The 22,929-nt window shown below is 39.3% G+C and overlaps 1 protein-coding gene across 3 annotated transcripts in view; it reads right to left on the bottom strand.

The window, feature by feature from the left end:
- Positions 1 to 22,929, bottom strand: part of IQSEC2 (IQ motif and Sec7 domain ArfGEF 2) — a 158,299-nt gene that overhangs the window by 89,055 nt on the left and 46,315 nt on the right. The window lies entirely within an intron of this gene.

The raw sequence follows: 22,929 nt of genomic DNA, 5'->3' as shown, positions 1-22,929 counted from the left end.
CCATTTCTACTTCAATAACAAATGTATCCCCAAATGAAAATCCTGCCATTTCTGAGACAGTGCAAGATCTGCAAGCGCAATTGAATCTAGATATTTCCCACTCCAAAACCTGGTGTCACGGTTCCAACAGATGAAACTCTTCAAAGGATGTCAATGCTGCTAACATCAGATGTTCTTGCTTTGACACCTAGAATCATCAACTGATTTTTAAGAACGTGGTCTGCAGAAATTAGCAGGTAATTTCCTATTTGTTTATTTATTTTCCACCTTTTTATTATTTCAATAAATAACTCAAGGCAACCATCAGATCTAACATTTTTTCCTCCTCCTGTTTTCCCCACAACAGCAACCCTGTGAGATAAATTGGGCTCAAAGCGTGTGACTGGCTTAACGTCACCCAGCTGGCTTTCATGGCTAAGGTGGGACTGGAACTCACAATCTCCAGGGTTCTAGATTGGTGTCTTAAATGGGAATGAATAAAATGATTGTCAAATTTAGCAGTTCTTAAAGGTACCAGATCCAAGAGAGGTTGATCATTCTTCTCCCTCTCCTTAAGGAGACTTACAATTGTTCAAGAATTCCTAAAAATTCAAGTTTTTCTTGAATTCTATAATTTAGTGGGTCTTTACATACAAAAAACAAGCTACCATTCGACTTAGCAAAGAAATACAGAAATTCCTAACTCTGCTGCCACCTATTGCTTTTCCAGATTTTTGACAGCCTTGTTATACCAACTATAGGACAGATTCTGCCTTCTAGTCAATGCAGCACATCCATCCCCAGTCCAATGCCATCTGCCAAGTCCTACAAACAACAGGATTGTCTGAAGATTAGTAGATTGGGAAAGGCTGGTACAGTTGTTACTGAGCTCTAGAGAAAGCAGGTTGGCTATAAAGTAGTTTTCAATGTGTATTAGCTCAAATTTTAGTTTAATGGATAATAAAACATACGGTACTTGCAAATACTGCAATTTTCTCATACTGTATCAACTTGCGAATGTGCTTTTTGGTTTGCAAGCAAAAGGAAATGCTTTGAGAGTAATTTTTCAAATTCCTTTGACAGTCTGTAACAGATCACACACACCATGAACCCAAGCATAAAATGAACACACAAGGTTTTTCTTCGCTAGAGGCTATCTGAGGATAGAGGGAAAAGGGAAATGAAGATCCTCTTGGAATTTCATATATGTGAATTCCAATATGAACTGATCAATAGATCAGAATCTAGTTATTACTGCAGGTTGCTTTTTCCTGGAGGTTATGATAATGCTCACAGAATGTTCCCTTCTCCATGATCACTAGCATATTTGTGAAATAAAGGTAAAAGAGGGGACCCCCTGAATTTGTTGAACACTGATTTTTATCATTCAATGCAACTTGCCCATTAGGATTTGGATGATGGATGAGAGCCTTTGATCTCTACCCTTTCCCAATTGGATATCCAGTAAATGGATCAGGAGTACAATTTCTACCACTCCCCAGCACGTCTGAAATTTCAGGGTACTTCTGGTAGTCCAACACTATCTGGAAACATTTGATGGGGGAAATGTTTTTGTAAATCTAGCCCAAACAACAGATAAAACAAGAACATGATGCTAGAATTTTAAGAAGGCAGTGACATCAAGCTCTTTTACAGCACAGGCATCATAAAAAAAATCTGAAAATTAAATTTGCTCCAGTCAGTTTGTGTCCCTTGAAAAAAGTCCTTCTTTTGAGGAGTGTTTTCCAGAGGGCCGCTTTCATTGTACAGAATACCCCAACACTGAGATGCTTTGAACCCCAATTTCCCTGAATTTCTTTTCTATCCTTAATGTAAACCATGAGAACCTTCAGCCAAATATTAAGAGCAAAATTGAAAGGCAGGGTCCATCTTTTGCAGACAAGATGTTTAGGACTCAGTTCTTTTTAGGACAGTGACATTACTCACACTTGAAGATACTCATCTCCATTGCTGTTCCATGGCACTGAATAAATCTCACATTCAGACGTAGTAAAACTGGAGCTCTTACTGTTTTTTCCACAATTCTTCCTGTCTCAGGTAATAATTAAAAAAGGACTCAGCTAACCTCCCTTTGTTATAGCTGATAATCCTGGTTTCCTAGCTACAACACAAAATAAAGCTTTTTTCCCAAGGGAAGTCAAAGACAAATGCAACCTCCTGGCTACAAAACAGCCACAAAAGCTGTTCATATAAAGTATCCAGACCAGCTTGGTTCCAGATATTCCAACAAACTGAGGCCAGGGCTGGTTTGCTTGGAAGTAGGATCAGCTGACATTCTTTGGTTTATGAAAGTTGTAGTCCCTCTGGACAGGGTGGAGGAGACACTCTGGTTACAAGAATCCCATCTGCAGCAGTTCCAGCATCTTGGCTAATTGTCTAGAAGATAAAGGTTGATCTGCCTTGAAGAGGCTGCTTAGAAAAAGTTTAAAAACCAATTTGTTATAATAACAATAGCAATAACACTTAGATTTATATACCACTTTATAGCCCTCTCTAAGTGGTTTACAGAGTCAGCACAACAATCTTGGGCTTCGTTTTAGTGACCTCAGAAGGATGGAAGGCTGAGTCAATCACAGTATAATATAATATGAATATTTTTTGCTTTATGTCAGATGCAATTTTTAGTATGAATAATCCTCAGTATTCAGATTTACTCTCTTGAAACCTCAAGTTGTTTATTGCATATTTCTGGGTTATTCCCTAAACTGTTTTCTTCCAGGAGTTCAAAAAAAATGTCTTTCATACCCTTTCAGGTTGGGGATGGGTACCAAAGCTTGTGTAACGGTTATGCTTATTTCTTACATATTTGTATCTCAACTGTATATGTGTGTGTTGTTTATATAGTTTTATGTTTTAATATTTCTTATGTTGTTAACCGCCCAGAGTTATGATTTTGAGACAAGCAAGTGTATAAACTGAACAAATGAATGGGGGGGGGGATGAATAATCTTATATTAACCCTCATACTTGGATGACATCAGAAATGAAAGTTAAGGATGAGAGTTTCACTGCAGAATTTGGGCAATAGCTGCAGTTAAGGCATTCCACCTTAATTACAGCGTAAACGCAGCCAACAAGAAGCACTCAGTTGCCCCTCCCTCCTGTATAATTCTTCAGTCTATCCTTCTCACTTGTGACCAATGAAGAGTCACAAGTTGGCAGTTCTGGCAATTTGCTTTTCATATTTCCCAGGTACTGCTGCCCTCTGGTGACAGAGCAACATTACTGCTTAGAAAAAGGCATGAGAAATTTTGTAAAATAACTACCAGGGGGGGAGAAAAATAAAATCAGGTCTAATATTCAGGCAGAATGTGCTAGTGTAGTTTTGATAGATTTCTGCAGCTTTGAAAGAATACAATTAGCTGCCCAAAGTTGGCTGGAGCTGGGCAGCATTCAAAGTGAATAATAATAACAATGCGTGCATTCATTTTTCCTTCTTCTCCACCTGCAAAATTGATTATCTTCAAAGTAATTACAATAAATATGCATCTAAAACAAGTTCACATTTGTATAAAGTAAATCATGCTACTCGTATATCTGTTAGCTCTTAAAATATTTTGATATAACCAAATGGGGATATACTTCCTATGATTTGACATAATTACAGTTTGTCACACTTACAGTTACAAGACATTCTTTACAAGCAGACCATATTTGTTAAATAACCACAGTGGGAAGAGTATATGCAAAGTTGAAAAATCAGGAAGATACCTAATTAATGTTGCTTGATAAGTAATTATGAAAAGATGAAAATTAAACTAGGGATAGTGTTGGCTTACAGTGCAATGTATCGTGCATAAAGTGGAATATATCTGCCTCCTAAATTATTCCCATCCTTCAAATAATTTTTCTCTGACATGGAGGGATTGAATCACACTTATATTTTGTTTAGCATGCTTCTTGGCACTGATCAGCATTTAAAACAGCTAAATTACAGCAAGTATCTTTGACAAAAAGAGATGGATAAATTTGCCCTGTGGTCATTTATTTGTGAACACAGGCAGAACTAGTGGAGAAAAAGATTTGCATTAAGTCAAGGTTAAGTTAATAATGGCTTATTGAATAAACTACAGTGGCTGAGTTTACACATAATGCTCAGTCACAGATACAGTAACCTCCCTCTCCCTCCCTCCCTCCCTCTCTCTCTCTCTCTCTCTCTCTCTCTCTCTCTCTCTCTCTGAGCCCAACCCACCTCACAGGACTCTTATTGCAGGGAACATGGGAAGTAAGAGTATTAGGTATGTTCGTTGTCTTGAATTATAGATACTAAAAATGTGAAATTGAAAATCTAATAATATGAAAACTGATCTTTCTGCAGTTATCTTAGGAATCTCTAAGAAGCAAGACTCATATTCAGCAAGTTCATTTAAATCAGGGGTGTCAAACTCAATTTCATTGAGGGCCGCATCAGCATTGCGGTTGCCCTCAAGGAGCCAGGTGGGTGTGGCCTGGGTGGGCATGGCCTACTGGGTGGGCGTGGCTAGAGTGCATATGGCCTACTGGGTGGGCATGGCCAGCTCTACATCGTTCGCATCAAGGGTGCCTATGGAGGCCTGGGCAGGAGTGGGACAGATCTGAGGGTCTCTGGCAGAAGGAGGGTCTCTGGGCCAGGGCCAAGGCAGTGGGGGCCGTTCCCTCACTGTTTCCAGGATGGCTTCGCGGGCTACATGAAACCATTTCGCGGGCCACATCCGGCCCCTTGGCCTTGTGTTTGACATGTCTGATTTAAATCAATACATATAGGTTGCCTAATTCTGATTCTATATCTGCACTACAGGCCTGCCCACATTTATTTTTTTGAAGAAACCATAACTAAATATACATAGAAGAGCAGGCAGAGCAGGGAGCGGAGTTAAGCATGTCATCACCTTAGAATCATTACGTTGTTACAGAGATCCAAATCCAACTCCTCTTGAATTCCATTGACCCTTATCAGGCACCAATTTAGTATTGAACTTTAGTTGAATAGAGTCTTATGTATAGGGATAAATCCATGAACTGCAACTTAATGTAAGGTCTTGATCCTTTGCACCTAATATAAGATTTGCATAATATTCTAAGCCAGTGATGGTGAACTCATGACACGCATGTCAAAGGTTTTGGGTGACACATCAGCATTCACCAACACCCAACAACTATTCTCAAAAGTACAACTTTTTCTTGCACGACTTTCGGAGGCTGTAAAGGCCATGTGAGAATAGCATGTACTCTCACGCAGCTTCCAGACCCTCCAGAAGTCACACAAAAGGACACTCTTTCACAGCCTCTGGAGCCTCTGAAAATTGTGTGAGAATACAGTGTGTTTTTGCAGTTTTTGTAGTCTAGAAGCTACAGAAGAGCATTCTCCTAAGCTGCTTCAAGAACAAAGACCTTGGGTGAGCTGGACCTACCTCAGGTAGATCGCAGAGCATTGTCAACAATAAAAAAGAATATCATCTCAAGGTAAGTGGCAAACAGAAGAACCTAGGAATTACACACCATTGGACCGTTTTTTTAAAAAAAAAATGAATATCTAAAGAATTGGTTCTCTTTTGTTTGGGAGAAGGTTTATGACATACCAACAGATTCCAGTTAAGCATTTTCTAAATGTTGGGCATCCCAACACTGTTCTAAGCCAAAAACATGACACAACTGGTTTAATGTATGGTAATATACTAAGCCAGAATAACCTTAGGGCTTAATATATGCACACATTGTGATCTCTGATTTCTGCCTTAGAGCATGATATTTGTCTGTGTTTGCAGGAACCCATATTCCTTATCATTTTTCCTTCTTTCTCTCTTACACATACACAATTACACCATAGATCTGGACACAATACCCCAAGATTATTACATTGCATTTCTCAGATATGCTGCATTTTTATTTGCTCATGCAAATCTTTCAGGAATGCATTATTAACATAAGAATGTTGAGGCAGATTTGTTATAATTACTGTAAGACTCACTATAATTATATTTGTCTCTTCCCTTCCTAATTTTAGCCTCACAACAATCCTTTGAAGTAGGTTAAATTGAGAAGCCTTGTATTTAATGGTACTCTAAAGCGGGAACGAAGAAAGTAGTTTTGTTCCAAAGAAACAGACGTGCTATCTTACATTTGCATCTCAAGATGTAAATCTATGTAATTTTAAAAAGCGTGAAATTTTAAAATACTGGATTTAATTTTGTAGTGTTATTTTTTTTTTAAACGATGCCCCTGTCTCAGAGTACACTTAGGGTTGTAAGTAGAGCTACTTACATCTGCTATTACTTCAATGCTGTTGCTCCTTTTAATAATGGTATTTTCGACAGCTTCAGCAGTTGCTTCGTCTCGTTTTATTGGAGCACTTTAAGGACTGAAATAATCTTTTCTTGCAATGCAACTAGTAAAAACATAGGAGTTTTCTTCAGGATAGCAAAAAGAAAAATTCCATGAGAATCACTGCAGGAGAGAATTAACTGGCACAGCCTCTTGTCACTAGTGAGTTTTTACAACAGAGTTACAGGTGATGTTGTGTGAAAGCCAGGAGAGGCATATGGCTGGTCTCACTGAGCACCACAGGCCATTAGATTTGCCCTCTATTATTTTGGAAACGAGCCTAGATGGTCCTTTTAGAAGACAGAGATGCAATGACTTACACAGGAAAGAAAAGTAGTCTCTATTACAGACATGTCAAACACAAGGCCCGGGGCCAGATCCGGCCCGCGAAGTGGTTTCATGCGGCCCACAAAGCCATCCTGGAAACAGTGAGGGAACGGCCCCCACTGCCTTGGCCCTGGCCCAGAGACCCTCCTTCTGCCAGAGACCCTCAGATCTGTCCCACTCCTGCCCAGGCCCCCATAGGCACCCTTGATGCGAACGATGTAGAGCTGGCCACGCCCACCCAGTAGGCCATACGCACTCTAGCCACGCCCATCCAGTAGGCCACACCTACCCTGGCCATACCCACCCGGCCCCCTGAGGGCAACCGCAACGCTGATGCGGCCCTCAATGAAATTGAGTTTGACACCCCTGCTCTATTAAGAAACACTGGAGAAGGTGACGTTCTTATGTGATTTCAGGTGTCTGGGAAGGAAGACCAAGTCAATGTTGCAATGACTACATTTATTGATTAATAGTTAAATATCTCTGGACAGGTCGAACACTAAACACTTACCTTTCAAAGCTTTTGTTTTCCTATTGTAACAGTGGTTTCAGTATTCCTGCTTTAAACTATAATATCAGGTATATCTGCTACAGTAAGTACATGCAAGAATATTGGAAATACACTTGTGGGCCCAGTTAGAAAGTTGTTACTTGGCACCTTTCCTGCCATTTTAAAACAAGGGTTATTACAAATTTCCCATGAGAACTAAGGCCAAATTTTAATTTCTCACTCAATAATGCCCAAATACACCTAATCTTCTTAAGTGCTTAAAATATCATTGTATTATTGCTATAACTGGAACCAAATATTTGCAAGGATTTGAAAAGTGCTGAACCCACTAATTTTACACACAAAAAAATTGGGGGGAAATGGGATAGTTACTCTTAATTACTTGATCATTAATATACTTTTAAAGGTTTTAAAAGGAATATAACTTATCCCCAAACAGCTGAAAGGCAGTACCGGTATATACAATTAAGAGTTTCGGTTATGCTCCCTGCTTGGGCTAAATGCTTTAACATCCTCTGAAACTCCAGTAATTTTGAGTGAATTGGAACAGGTTTTATAGAGGCTAATCCCGTGGTGGCAAACCTATGGCATGTGTGCCACAGGTGGCACGCAGACCCCTCTCTGTGGGCACGTGCGCCATCACCCCAGTCCTAGGCCTTCAGCTGGGTTTTATAAAACCTTTTCGCTTTAGGCCTCTGCCGCCATGTGCAAAAAAAAAGGTTCAATCAATTTCAACTTTTCACGGGGGAAAAAAAAGATCTCGCAAAGTTAGAATTGATTGAACTTTTTAGTCCCACCCAGTCTGTCATTACCACTGCAGCCATGCCCACCCAATGGGTCACACCCACCCAATGGGCCACGCTCACCCAGTGGGTTTTGGGTTCCAGTTTGGGCACTCGGTCTATAAAAGGTTCGCCATCACTGGGCTAAACTATTATTACCAGCAAATAATATTTTTTACAAAACAAATTTGGCAGAAGAAATTTGGAATAGAGTTTTGGAATATTCTATATTACAAAACATTTGTTCTCAGGTTTTAAGAAAAGGTAAGTATGTTTCTATGACTAAAAATTAGGCTAATTCAATAACAGCAGCAACAACAACAACAAAGCAACCCCAGTAGATGTTTTTAAAAGGTTGGCTAGCATCCTTTCTCTGTTGGAAATTTAATTCATTTGAAGGTATGTATGTACTATGTATGCATATAGTTTGGTTGTGCCACTAGTGGTTCCTTTTTGGTTAGATATAATCTCTGTGGTGATTAAGATTCTTGGAAAGCAAAAATTTACAAATATTAACATGCTGTTAAATTATATCCCCCAAATCTGGAATTTGTTCATTTGTGAAAAGCTCTGGATTCATAGTGCCTGGACTGTAGAATATAAGCTGATTGTGTGTTCCTGGAAGGAAAAATACATATTGTACCAGATGAAGAGGTTTGATTTAATGACATTTATCACTTTTCAGCAGCTGAACTGTTGAGGCTGTCAACAGAAAAGAAAGGATGGATGATATTCTTCTCTATGGTCAAGGCTCAATTTTTCATTTAAAACCTGAGCTCTAGTGATTCACCCAAGGATATAATGATTATTTTTTTATTGTCAAGTAGGTTGATAAATCTTTATTTTCTTTTTTTCCTAACCTTAAAAAATTCACAATTTTTAAAATTTATATTACTTAGTTTTTATACATATATATATAATCTTTTTTGTGCTGATGAAATTTATAACTTTACTATCTTTCTTTCTGTATTTCTTTTTGTAGTTTCAATAGAAGTTAACCATATATAATTTAAAAAAACCCAACCAACTGACTATTTTAAAAGCCTCATCTGTAATTACCACTGTTACAACTTATGTCTGCAGCATTTCAAATCAATTCATGCTCTGCATGGAAGAAAAAGACAAATCTTTACCCACAAATTTCATAATTCAGATAGAAAGGAGTTTTAAAAAACAGATGTACTGAGCAATGCCAGGATAGTGATATGCTGTCCTGATATATTGTCCTGATTAGAGGAGGGAGATAATATTTTTTGAGGGCAACAATTAGCTGATAAATAGGTAAAGGTAAAGGTTCCCCCGCACATGCGTGCTAGTTGTTTCCGACTCAATACTACTCAAAGCCGAAGAGCCAGCGCTTGTCCGAGGACGTCTCCGTGGTCATGTGGCCGGCATGACTAGACGCCAAAGGCGCACAGAACGCTGTTACCTTCCCACCGCAGTGGTCCCTATTTTTCTACTTGCATTTTTACGTGCTTTCGAACTGCTAGGTTGGCAGAAGCTGGGACGAGTAACAGGCGCTCACTCTGCTATGCGGCACTCGGGATTCGACCGGCCAAACTGCCGACCTTCTGATTGACAAGCTCAGCGTCCTAACCCACTGAGCCACCGCGTCCCTTATATCTGATAAATACCTAATAGTATATACAATATTGCCTTCTCTCCCTATAGCAGGAGTGGGCAATAAATTTTTCCAAGGAGCCCATGAAAAACTGGGACTGTTGTGAGGGCCGAACCAATATTGAGCAGATGTGTAGGTAAATATGTAAAGTAAAAAAAAAAAGCAGTTGCCTCCAAAATAAAAGTAATGCAGTTGTGTTGTATGCATGCTGTATGCTTATTTGCATTTGATTTTTAATTTCCAATTGGCCTCACACGGGCCAGACAAGACAACCAAAGGACCAGATGTGGCCCAGGTGTCAAAAAATGTCCAGATCTGCCCGATAAGCTGATTGTATGCATAAAGGAAAATGCTATTGATGACTTCAACAGGAAAAGTTGGCTTTGTGTTGATTTAAACAGGAAAACTATTTTCTGAAACCTGAAGAACCAGCATAACATTACGGAAATCTTGCTTTGCCCAAATGGTTATTCTGCCAAAATAAACAACAGGTGAGTAAAGAATCCAAACGAAAAATAGAAAAGCAAGCAATGTAGTCTGTATTTACTGAGTATCAATTTGTCTTAGGGTTGATAGGCATGCTCTGTAATCAAAATGCACAACGGGAAGACATTTGGAGGCTTGAAAATCCCAAGATTTTCCTCTAGGTTTTGAAAATGAAAGATGGATTGAGGAAACATTGAAAGTATTAGAGGAGGACTAAGCAGACTCATGGGGACCCACTGATTAAATGTTTTGTGGGAGGGACACAGAGAACTGGGAGGAAGGAACAGCAGAAATTGGACGAAGATATGGCTGGCTGGCCTCATGTGTGGGACAATTCCATGTGGCAACATTTTGCTGAATGGAATAACTCCCACCTGTATAATTTATAAGGCAGTGGGACTTCATAAACACAGCAAGTATTCTAAGTAGATGTTTTGTTTCCATTCAAACATTCCAAAATGGCTAGCTGATGGTATTGATTTTAGCTCTCCTTTGTTTCCCCCAGGTCAATTTCGGGTTCCTTCATCTGGAAAATTTTTTGCTGGGCAGACGCCTATCCATAATAGCAACTTTCATTTCACATATAGATCAGGAAAGTGTCTCTCCGCAGTTAAGTCGGTACGTTTTTTGTGTTTTTTTTTTGCTTTGGATTTCTCGGGTTTGTTTTGTGCAAAACTATTGTAGAATTTAGACCTGCTTTGAATAGAGCTTCTTAACTCAGGCACAATTAGAATGTATGTTATATAACCGTAATGCATATCATGGAATTCGTGGTTATTTTTGCTCCGGCAAATGGCCAAATTTAGAGCAAACATTTGATTGGTAATACTGCTCGAGTATAAGACTCTGTAATTCTTTTTCCCATTTATGGGTTTAGGATTGAGTTGTTTGCTTTCTTTACATCAGTTTATTCTGCGGTTGTTTTTTTTTTACATATTTCTATGCTTTTAACTATAAGTTCACGTTTTCATATTTTTGCTCTTTTCCCTTCATTTTTACGTTCTACTCTTTTTAAAAGCTAATTAGTATTAATTGATTCCCATGTGCTTGAAGATTTCTTTGTACAGAATTAAGTATATACAAAGGATTTATAATCTATAGGATTTATGTAGAAAATTGAACTTACTCGCCCTATCCTGTTTAGTGCATCCCCATTTATGATGATCATATTTGTTTTACTGTGTTGCTCTTTATATAACCCAAATGGCTCTGTGTTGAACTAGAAGCATTAGTAGGCTTGTAGAAACCTCAAGGCCTGTCAAAGTAGAAAAATAGTACCGTATTTCAACCAAAGAAATCAAAAGTTGCTAAAGCAAACTAATAAGAACAGAATGCTGAGTAGCTGATACAACACAGAACAAAAATCAAGATAACGTCTAATTCCATGAGGATTTGCTGATGAGCTTGTGCACAATTGAATACTGTATTCTGCAGAAAGTGGTTTATTTACTGGCTAGTTCACCAACTACATTTATTAGTCAGTTTTTCACAAATGATTGAAGCATTGTACAACCACTGTAAAGTAACAAATTACAAACCAAAGCCAAACAATATAACAATCAAACCATCTCAATTAAAGAATTTATTTAACACCCTTGCCCCCACCCGCCCCAGCAACGCTCATGCCTAAAATCTTGTCAATCTGTCATAGGTGAGGCAGAACCACTGACTTCTTTCCAACTTTCTAAATCCAAAAAGAAGACTAAGAAGAGCGTTCCAAAGTGATGGCCCAACATAGCTAATTGACCACCTTTTCCGCCCCCCGCCATTCTTATAGATAAGGCTGTGATGAAGTAACACATTTGACTATATTAACTGGTAAGCTGATATTTATACAAACATACATCGCACATCACACCTACGTACAAGTATTTATGCATCTCACAGCCTCTTCTGCTCCCTGTAGCTAGTCTGCAGTCCTTAAGCATCATATTAGATTCAATTTCTAGTCTGATTAAACCAGTGGGTAATTTTTTGTCCTTCACTTCAGTCAATAAAATATCCTTGGCCTTTCCTCACGTATAAACTACATGCTCAGAATGAAGAACTGTAACTTTGGGGAGTGGAAAAACAAGAAAACCCAATTTATCCAATGAAAAAGATCATTAATGGTATCCACTGAATAATTTTCTAAGCACAGTTACATGGAAAGGAGACATATGCACATTGACCAAACTTTACCATCTTGAAAGTTACTTAATAAAATCATGCATTGTTCTAGTTTAATCTTCTGTGTGAAAAAATAAATCTTAACATATCAATTAGGCTAACAATACCTTAAGCACATCCTTCTCATCAAATTGGAAGATTTTGCTGTTATTTTTTAAGAAAAGAAGAAAGCATGTTTCTAACTCTTTAAAAAAAACACCTTTAGATGGACGAACAGATAGATGCACAAGTCCACAGAATAATACAGAAGCAAAAAATGTATCCAAGGCTCAAGAAGCAATGGAAAATTGGGCTGTGGTAAGATATCCTTTGAAGTACAGTACAGTTCATTTCTGAGCCTTACAATTCAGACAGGATGCTGATCAATGGAAAAGTTTCAGAGAAGAGTCGCCTGGATGATAAATGTCTAGAAGACAAACCGCATAAGAAAAACTTGGAGGAAACTGGCGGTTTTGCCCAGTAGAAAGGTTAGAGGGGGGTTGGTCGAAAGTTTTGAGGGTTTAGAAGAACATCACGCAGAAGAGAAAAGCTGTTCTCACAGGATCCACTAAGGACAGGATAGGACACAAAGCAACAGCTTAAGTGTGTCCCAACGGTTGCTGACTCTTGCGAGCCCGACTGCTATGGCCTTTATTGAATGGCCTTGGGTAAGTCACTCTCTGCCAGTCTCAGTTCCCCATCTGTAAAATGAGAACAGCAATGATCTTGTTGTGAGGGTAAATCCAAAGAAGGTCAAGTGTTCTGCAAATTATATTGTTCTAAGCTGCGTACATAATTATCAGCTCCTAATATTCTTCCCCTTTTTTCCCCATTGTGATCCATTGTGCATTAACCACTAAATGAGCCAAAGGGACCCAGGATAGAGGTAGAACTAAGGGGAGAGGAAAATTTGATGAAATAGAAGAGGGTAGTGGGTTGGGCTATAACTAGTCCTTCTCTTTACTCCCAAATCTATCTTCTTCTGTCAACACATACTATTTATTATTTTTCTTATACTCTGTTCTATAACTAGAATGCTTGGGGCAGCATACAAATCTGTTAAAACATGAAAGATAAAGCGCACCACATAAAACAAGATGATTAAGAAAAAACCCACAATAGCAAGGATAAAAATCATTAGCCGCAAAGACAGTCATAAGCAACATAAACAAAAGCACAGTAAAATCAGCAGCATGACTGCATCAGCCATAGGAGTATTTTCTAAACAATTTGTGTCTTTGTTTATGGCTTCTACCTGTGTCTACGCTCATAAATACATAAGGATAGCTGTGGATTCTCGTGCACACATAGATACAAATGGTGGGTTGCTTGTGAATTTCATTTTAAAAGCCCTTTAAGAGTAAAACTAAATCGCAAAATTAAAGAACAGTGGAAAAACAGCCAGAATAGTTTCAGTGTCCCATTAAAAAAAAGAGATTCTCAGAGAAGGAATGCAGAGAAGGCAACTGTTTCAGCCTCAAAAGCCCATTCCGTGATAGTTACCTTCTTGTCATGGCAGCGGTTCCAGAATCACAGAACATGCTTGCTTGTAGCCATGTCTTCCAAGTCTCTAGGGTGCTTCTTCCTAATTCAAGTCTGCCTCAGGGAGCATGGCATCTTTCCCATTGATCAGCTTCCCAACCTGATACTCTTCAAGCATGTTGAAATATTGGGTCATTTTGATGGTGAATTTGGGGAGTTGCTGTCCCAATGCATTTATTTGCAGGGTGTCAGATTAGGGGAGGCTGGGGGAGATGTTTCCCTAACATTGTAATACACCTAATTTATAGTAATTGCTGCATTAGAAAAACAATTTTGGATATCTTCGAATGACAGAAGGCCTTACAGTAGCAGTTCTGCTGTGCGGTTTATCAGTGTTCTTGGGTGACCTGTTGTCTCATGTATCCTATCCATTTCAAGACATACTCATTTCAAGGTGCCCTGAGAATGTCAAGAAATAAACTAGTCTCCAGGCAAACCACACAAACTTGGGGCAAAGCCTTGGTGGAGCAGTGGACTAATGCCTCCTTAAGTAACACCAGCTGCCTGCAATTAGTGCAGGTTCGCATCCCACCAGGCTCAAGGTTGACTCAGCCTTCCATCCTTCCGAGGTAGGTAAAATGAGGACCCAGATTGTTGGGGGCAATTAAGCTGACTTTGTAATAATGCCGCTTGGGGTTTGTGTGAAAGCCCTAATAAGCAGGCATAAACATAGAATGAAGGCTACTGCTAAGCTTGTAAGCCGCCCTGAGTCTTCGGAGAAGGGCAGGATATAAATGGAATTTTTTAAAAAAAAGGTCTAAAGGCCAGAAAGGGGTAAGCAAGACAATCCATTAATGAGCCTGAACTGCACAATCCACTAAAGCAGAGTTTCTTGAACATTTTGTTCTCAGGATTCCTTCCCACTTTTAAAAATAATGGAAGATCCCAAAAGAGCTTTTGTTTGTATGGGTTATATTTATTGATATTTACCATATAAACATTCCAATTGATGCCTTTGCTACCGCTACTGCTTCTCACAATTGTTCGGTGCGATTTTAATATTGGATTATTTTTCAACATAGGCTAGCAAATAATTTTGACTTTGTAGAGCCCTGGGAGGGTCTTGGGGCACCCCCAGAGGTTCCAGGACCACATTTTAAGAAACATCATATTAATCCATGCACTTAGTTAACCAACCACAACAACTAGTTTGGACAATACACTCAGTCAAAACAAGCAAACTACATTACTGTTTAATGGATGGCCTGGTTATTAGGCAAGCTGAAACATGAGTGATCTGAAGACTCAGACCTCTTGTTTAAAAGTTGTGCCAAAATCAGCATTATTTCCTGTCTTTTGAAAGTAGGAAATGTTTAAACCCACCCTCCCCATGCATACCTGCACAGTCTCCAGACACTGGGATAAGGAGGAGCCATTGTGGCGCAATGGTTAAAGTGCAGTATTGCAGGTTGACTATGCCCACAGCCTGGAGTTTCATCCTGACGGGGTTCAAAGTTGACTCAGCCATCCATCCTTGTGAGGTTGGCAAAATAAGGATCCAGATTGTTGGGAGCAATATGCTGACTTTGTAAACTTCTAAGAGAGTGCTGTAAAGCACTATGAAGCGGTATATAAATCTAAGTGCTATTGCTATTCAAATAAGACATTCCCAGGCATTGTTTCTTGGACAGTCTGGGATCAAGATCAGCTTACTGATGACAATGGATCCTGACCAATGATCTCACCCAGAAGATTCATATACTGTAGATGTTAGACGTGGTAGATGTGGTGAGGTTACCAAGCCCTGAGATACCCCATAGGTGAGGGGTTACAGGTTCAGCCTCTCTCCCCCATTGACACTAAAGGATCAAACCAGAGAAAAAAGTAGAGCCACATGTACTCCCAATCCTTGTAATCAGTCCAGAAGGATGTCATGATTGATGGTATCAAAAACTGCTAAGAGATCAAAGAGAACCATTGCCCTTGTCCAGGTCCTACAAATATAATCAGTGCTAGCTCCATACTGTGCCCTGGTCTGAAATCCAACAGAAATGGGTCCAGAGCATCTGTTTCTCCAAGCAGCCCGGCCACCTTTTCAACAAGTTTCCATAAAAACTTCCAACAAACTTGGAGGTTGGATGAAAGTTGTTGGAAAATTATAGGTGATTTAATATTTAAGAAATAATCAGAAACAGATATCTGTCTCCATTCCTCACCCAAAGAGGGATGCCCTAAATTTGATGCTTTTAGGGGCTAGATATCTAGCACAGAAATCTACTGGATTTCTTGCTTTAATTTTAAAAAAAACATGAGAAAGGCAACACTAGGTTTAGAATGTCCTCAGCTATTAATTCCCTTACTTTTTAAGTACATGGAGCTTTGTAAGTGAGCAGCAAACTATATGGTTGTTACTTAGCAACCTGAGCTAGCTTTTGAAAAGTTGTTGGCAGATAAATAGCGTGGTCTTTCATGCCTCTGCATGTACATGTGTGCACAAGAAAAAGCATGTGTATCTTTCATGAGATAGGCTTCTGGGTTAGGAATGCCAGAAAGACCCCACTGGATCCAGTCAAGAGGAAATTCTTCTGCATAAACCAGACTAACATAAATGAAAGCTGCACGTCCATTATGTATGCCTTCATTATGCAAAGATAAAATATGCATGTGGGAAGGAAACAGTGAGTGAAATACATGGCATTTATAGACTATTACCTAGACAATGTCTGTGGGTGTGAAACTGACATAGTACAGTGCAAAAGACACAGCCATAATAGGACTAGCCTGTGTGGTTAAGCACAGCTAGTTTAATATGCTGTGTTAATTAAATAAAATGCTTTTAATATCAAAAAAGTGTGGAAAAAGTAAACAGCACAACTCTAAAGACATTCACAGATTATCAGTAAAAAAAAAGACTTCACTGAGCATCCCTCCCAAAAAAAATCACAATAGAAAAGTTAGGAAAGTTGCATTGGGCAGAATTGCCACCACTGACAAGATAAGCAAAATTTTAAAATCTTTCTCAGATAGATAATATTGTTATTTACAGGACTGATAGAAATCAGACATATGTAAAAGTATTAGTGCCCAACCACTTTTTGCCTGTGCTTAAAATCAATTATAGGTTATTGGGTTATTGTTTGCTCCAAAGTACCAATACATTGTAACATTAGCCAGTAGTGCCTGCATATTCCCTGTTTTTCATAGAAGACAATACTTTGCATGCCAAAAATCAAATCCACCCACTTAAAAAGCAGACACCCACTCCCACCAACTCACAACTGCTTCACTGAGCTGCTCCCTGCAGTTCATGGCCACCAACCCCCTCCCCATCGTATCCAAATACAAAGTTATCTGACTGAACCTCCGTTTACAGGCTTTCTTCGTCTCCCCTCTCAAGGAATTGCAAGGACAAATGCCTCTTACCTTCAAACATGGTAAAATTTAGCTTGCAATCATGGTTGCACAATAAACCAGATATACTAAAAATAATTTAAACAATTTGGATTTCATTATAGATAAATAAGTATTTATTGATTAGCCCTTGGGCCATATCAAAGTGCAAAATTCCAGCAACAAATTGTTACTAAAATTTGATAAAAGCAATTTAAAATGGAATTTGATAAAATACAATTTAAAATGGAATTAGAATAAAATACGATTTAAAATGAAATGGGAATAAAATACAATTATTTCATTATAGAAATATGAACCTAGAATCTCTTTGGGGGCAGTTTATACAGTCTCATGCTACAGTGTCCCCATGCTGTTTCTCATACTGCCTTCCAAAGCAAGATTTAAATGCCATTTTTTATTATGGCAACTCCAGTATATCTATTTAGGTGACTAATTTAGGATTGTAAATGTATCATACGTTGATGCTGGCTTGTTTTCTTATAGCAGATTTAAGACTTAACAGCAATTTGTTCAATTTTGGATTAAGAATAAATTACAATTAATTAAAACTTTCTGATATAGCCAGTGGTGGGATTCAAATATGTGAACAACTCGTTCTCTGTGTGGATGCCGCTTCCGGAAATCTATTCTGGGCCTGGGCAACAAAAAATTAGCTACCGGTTCTGCCGAAGTGGTGTGAACTGGCTGAATCCCACTACTGGATATAGCCATGCAGAATACAGGAAATGAGGAAATTCTTGAACCTGATGCTAGTTCATTTAATACTAAACTGAAGTTTAATGTTACATCCTAACAAGACTGACTTTCCTATCTAAAAGAACCAGTTTGCATGGTTTTTAAGCATTAAAAGAGACAAAATATCATCTACATTATTTTTTATTTGATTATCTGCTTTATGTCTACCAAAAGCATCACATGGAACAATGCTCTATTACCCAGTGCTTACCAATCTTGTTTCTGTAAAGTTCTGGGGCTAGCGGAGATTTGAGGGGGGGAAACAGTGTAGGGTCAAGATTAGCAGCACCTTCTAGATAGCTAAAGGTTCTGGAATGAAAGTGGCCAGGTTAATCATGTTTGCTTAAACATCATGTCTACTTTGGCCCTTAATGATCTTCCCTTCGCTTCCTAGACATGGGTGTCTACGGGGAATGAAAGGGAAACAAATTACAACGCATATATGATAATAATCTCACAAATGGCCCAAATTACAAGCTTACAATTGTTGTCAGGACACAAGTTTGTACCAGTGGCATGTGCATGATAATGTCATTATACACAAATTGTCATTTGGTTGTCTTCAGGATTTGCTCTAGATACCATTATTCTTACATTTATTTTCACAATTCCTTCTGTACTGCTAAAGGCATATAACTAATTTGGCAGGAGGTTTCACAATATACTTCTGGGCAGGATAAAGATGTGGTTACAAACAGAGTCATTGGGAGTCAGGCAGAATACAAATTTAATAAACAATAACATTCTTTCACTGTTTTAGAAACTAATCAGCGGGCATGCTTCCTTGGAAACATAATGTTTGAAATGCTTATATTATGTGTGTTTATATAATTAAAGCTTTATAATAAATCCTTATAATGTGTAATGAGATTATACAATAATTTATGATACATTACAAATTAAGTATAATTTCTAATGCACTTAGAATTAGTATTAGTAATTAGATTAGTAATAGAGAAGGTAGGTTCAGAAAACTGAATGAGTCCCCAAAGTCTTTGTTTATTGCCTTTAGTAATCTAGTTTCTTCCAGATAAATTGGGCTATAACTCTATATTGCATGTGGGTACAACACAATGGAGGCCTTCAAATTGGGAAAGGGTGTCCTTTTATTTGGTCAGTCCGGAAAGTTAATCCATTTGGGGGGTTTATTTGGCATACAGAATCAATTTTATTAGCTTATGGGCATGGGAGCAGTTATGAAAATTCACTGTTACCTATGGCTTGAAGCTTGCCTTATTTTATTGTATGAATGCATAAAGAGAGGATTTACGCATATAATATGAATACTTGGTGTGCTTTTCTTTCAGCATAGCTCCGAGCAGTGCAGCAGTTTAGGTCAGAGAGACCCAGATGCGTCAAAGCTCTGGGATGGTGTCCAATGATAAGAAAAGAACAGGTCTAAATAATAGGAACATGTAGGGAGCTTCTCAACTATAGACTCATCTGATCAGCACACATAAACACACACACACACACACACACACACACCATGTTCTGCTCTCTGCGTATATATTTATTTTGTTGAGGTGATTACTTGTAAAAGGAGCAATTCTATGGAAGAAAGAGGAAAGTGGAACAGAGACACCACCATTCCTTATGGCCTGAAGGAGCTATTCTTTGTTTCTTTCACTTTTTTGGACATTTGAAAAATAAATCCCTCCACTCCTTTAAATAGTTTGAGGAAAAATGCACCCCGTCAATGGAAATGTAATAAAAAAAATAAGAGAACAACTATTACCAAGTTAACTTTAAGGCTGATTGGCCTCTTGAACCAGGAGCACATTAGCTGACAGGACAGCCTTAAGACTCAGCTTGCCTGCAGTGCCTTTTTATCTTCAACAATGCAGAGTCCTGGCTACAGATTTTCTGCAGTCTTTTGAAGGAAAGTAACGAGGATCCTCCCCAAAGAATCTACTCTTTCATAAGATCTGAAAAATCTCCTGCCTCCTAGGACACCCTCTTCAGAAGCACATTAATATGTCCAATTTATAAATGCTTGGTCATTTTTCCTGTGTGTTTCAGAGGTTTAATTCTAACCCTCGTATCTTCTTTCAGTGCAACTGCTGCATCTTGCATCTAACACAGTCATGTTGTGTTTTGGTTTAATTCTGCTGTGTTCAGTAAAGATTATAATCTTTAGCTTTTGTGCCTGTGTCTCATTCATTAGCTGACAGCCTTGTATTGCCAGAAAAACAAAACATCCCTCCCAACAACAGGTTTTGATAGCAGCCAAGTCAACTGCTAACCATTTGGCAGTTAAAACTTGAGCATACAGTCCCCCAAACACAGAACCTCTTTTTATGGCACAGGTCCAAGTGGTTGCTAAAAGGAGGAGAGGTTAAGCAGGACAAAATGAAAAATGAAAAGTCATTTTATCATTTTTGAAAGCCCAGGGTTCAAGTAGTACACAGGAAAGAGTAACCCTTTAAAAAGTGAAAGCATCAGTCCTCTTTAGCACATAACAGCCCAACTAGATAAAGAAATGAAAGAATTTGATGCAGCAATCAAAAGGAAATACTGCATTGTTTGGGGGTCAGATAGCTGCATATTGAACAGGCTGCATTACTGTACGCCCTTGAATTGAAATTACTAAAATATCTTTACAGCTCATCCGCTATGGCATTTATAAACTGGGGAATAAGTTCTTGTTTAAAAAGTAAAGGGAGGAAAGATAATGAAAATTTATTTAATTTACACCTTAATATGCCTTGACTCCATTTACACATTCTAAACTGTTACGTAAAACCTGGCATGCTATGCTTCAGTTTTCACAGTTCTCCAAATTATATTTCATACTGCATCATATTACGACGTGTGGTATTATTACTGTTTGGTTCGAATTGACGAGGACTCAGAGTGGTTAACACTGAACGAGTTTATTGAATACACAAAGTCAACTGTCAAATGTCAAATGTTGCAACCCTTTTATAGAGAAAGCGTTTGAACTGTAACCAATACAAACAGTCTGTTTTCCCGCTCCTTGGTTGTGGCGTCCAATGATTGCACCTTATTTTCCCGCTTTAAACCTTGCAAAGCTGCACAGTGTTTGCAATATCTTTTATGGCTTATTGCTAACTATTTACATACACAACACCCCTTACCCCCCAGTTGATGTCATTTCTTTACAAAGTCCATTAGGTATTTTGGTGGCCTATGTATTCTAGAAGGGTATCTGTTACTTTGGCTGCTAGGGACCCTTCTTCCTGGTTGACTGCTTGGCTGCTGGTTACTATGCTGGTTACTACTAGACCTGGGCTCAGGGTTACTGGCTTCAGATGTACTGCCTTGTGTATTAGGTTGTGTTTGGGATTCAGTTGTCACTGGCCTACTTCGCAGGGGTATTTCCCAATCAATTGGACTGAATTGTTGTTGATGGGCATCAGGAAATATGTCATCTTGCCCAACCACTACACCACTTTCTGGCCTAATGTTATCTGTACTGTTTGCCCTAACTGAGCTTTGGTCCCCCTCAGCTGGCACACACCCACTAGATCTTTTCCTCAGCTGGTCTATGTGTCTTTTACAGACCCTATTCCCTTCCCCCTCAATGATGTATGATAGGGGACCTAAGATTTCAGTTACCACCCCAGGAATCCATTTATCCCCTTGGGCGTAGTTCCTGGCCCAAATCAAGTCCCCCACTTCAAATGTTCTGTTAGGAATGTCTAATTCAATGTTTGGTTGGAGTCGGTCGGGGTGTAGTCTGTCCAACTTGGTCAAGATTTTTCTTCCCCACCTCATTTCAGCTGGACTTTTCCCTGTAGCCGAACAAGGGGTTGTGTGTTGAGCCAACAAGAACTCAGCTAGTCTCTGATGCCAGTCACCTCGAATGATTCTTTTAAGCGCGTCCTTCGTGGTCCTCACGTTCCTTTCAGCCAATCCGTTGGTGGAGGGGTGGAAGGGTGCAGAAGTCTTATGCTTAATCGAGTTGGCCTTGAGGAAATCCTGAAATTCAATAGATGTGAATTGTGGCCCGTTATCAGACACTATTAAATCCGGCAACCCATGAGTGGCAAAGAGGCCCCTTAATGCCTGTATTGTTCTGCCTGCCGTTACTGAACTGACCGGTACTACTTCTAGCCATCTAGAGTAGCTGTCGACCACTACAAGGAACGTTAACCCCTGGAAAGGTCCAGCGAAGTCAATATGAATCCTGGACCAAGGATTCCTAGCTAGCTCCCATTTATGTGTGCGGATGTGTTGTTGTTCAGGCCTGGAACGTTGGCACAGATGGCAATTGGCAACGCATTCCTCAATGTCTTGGTCCAATCCTGGCCACCACAAGTGACTCCTAGCTAGGGCCTTCATCCTTACTATTCCAGGGTGTCCCTCATGCAATTCAAATAGAATAGCTGATTTGTGGATTCCTGGGATTACTACACGAGTTCCCCAAAGTAAGCAACCCATATGAACTGATAGTTCATCCTTCCTTCGGAAAAATGGACTGTATTTTACGTCTGGGTTGACGTTGGGCCAACCGCTCATGACCCAGGCCATTACTCTCCTTAAGATGGGGTCCTTATTGGTTGCCTCAGCTATGTCTTTAGCAGTTAGGGGCAGATCAGGAATATCTTGTAGGGACATTACTTGTCCCACTGGGGCAGGGTCCTCCTCTGTTGTGCTAAGGGGCAATCTGCTAAGAGCGTCTGCATGACCCATGTCTTTACCTGGTCGGTATTGGAGGGAAAATGAATATGCTGAGAGGAAAATGGACCATCTCAGCATCCTGGGAGACATAATTTGGGGAGTCTGTTTATCTGTGGTAAACAGTCCCAGCAGGGGTTTGTGGTCTGTCAGTATTGTAAAGTTCCTGCCATACAGGTAGTCGTGGAACTTTTTAACTCCTGCCACTATGGCTAAAGCTTCCCGGTCAATTTGAGCATAGTTCCGCTCTGCCTTGGTTAGTGTGCGGGAGTAGTAAGCAATGGGTCTTTGCATTCCCTGGGTGTCTAAATGGCTGATTACTGCCCCAACGCCATAAGGCGAAGCATCGCACGCCAGGTAGATTGGTCTATTTTCTATAAAGTGGGTTACAGTTGAGCTACTGGAAAGGATATCTTTTAAGGTCTGGAAACTCACTTTGTGCTTTTCTTGCCAATGCCAAGGGGTCTTCTTATCTAAAA

The sequence above is a fragment of the Vipera ursinii genome (genome assembly GCF_947247035.1).
Source record: "Vipera ursinii genome assembly, chromosome: 2".
NCBI classification, from domain to species: Eukaryota; Metazoa; Chordata; class Lepidosauria; order Squamata; family Viperidae; genus Vipera; species Vipera ursinii.
The sequence above is the reverse complement of the archived record's forward strand: the minus strand, read 5'-3'. Positions and strand labels throughout refer to the sequence as shown.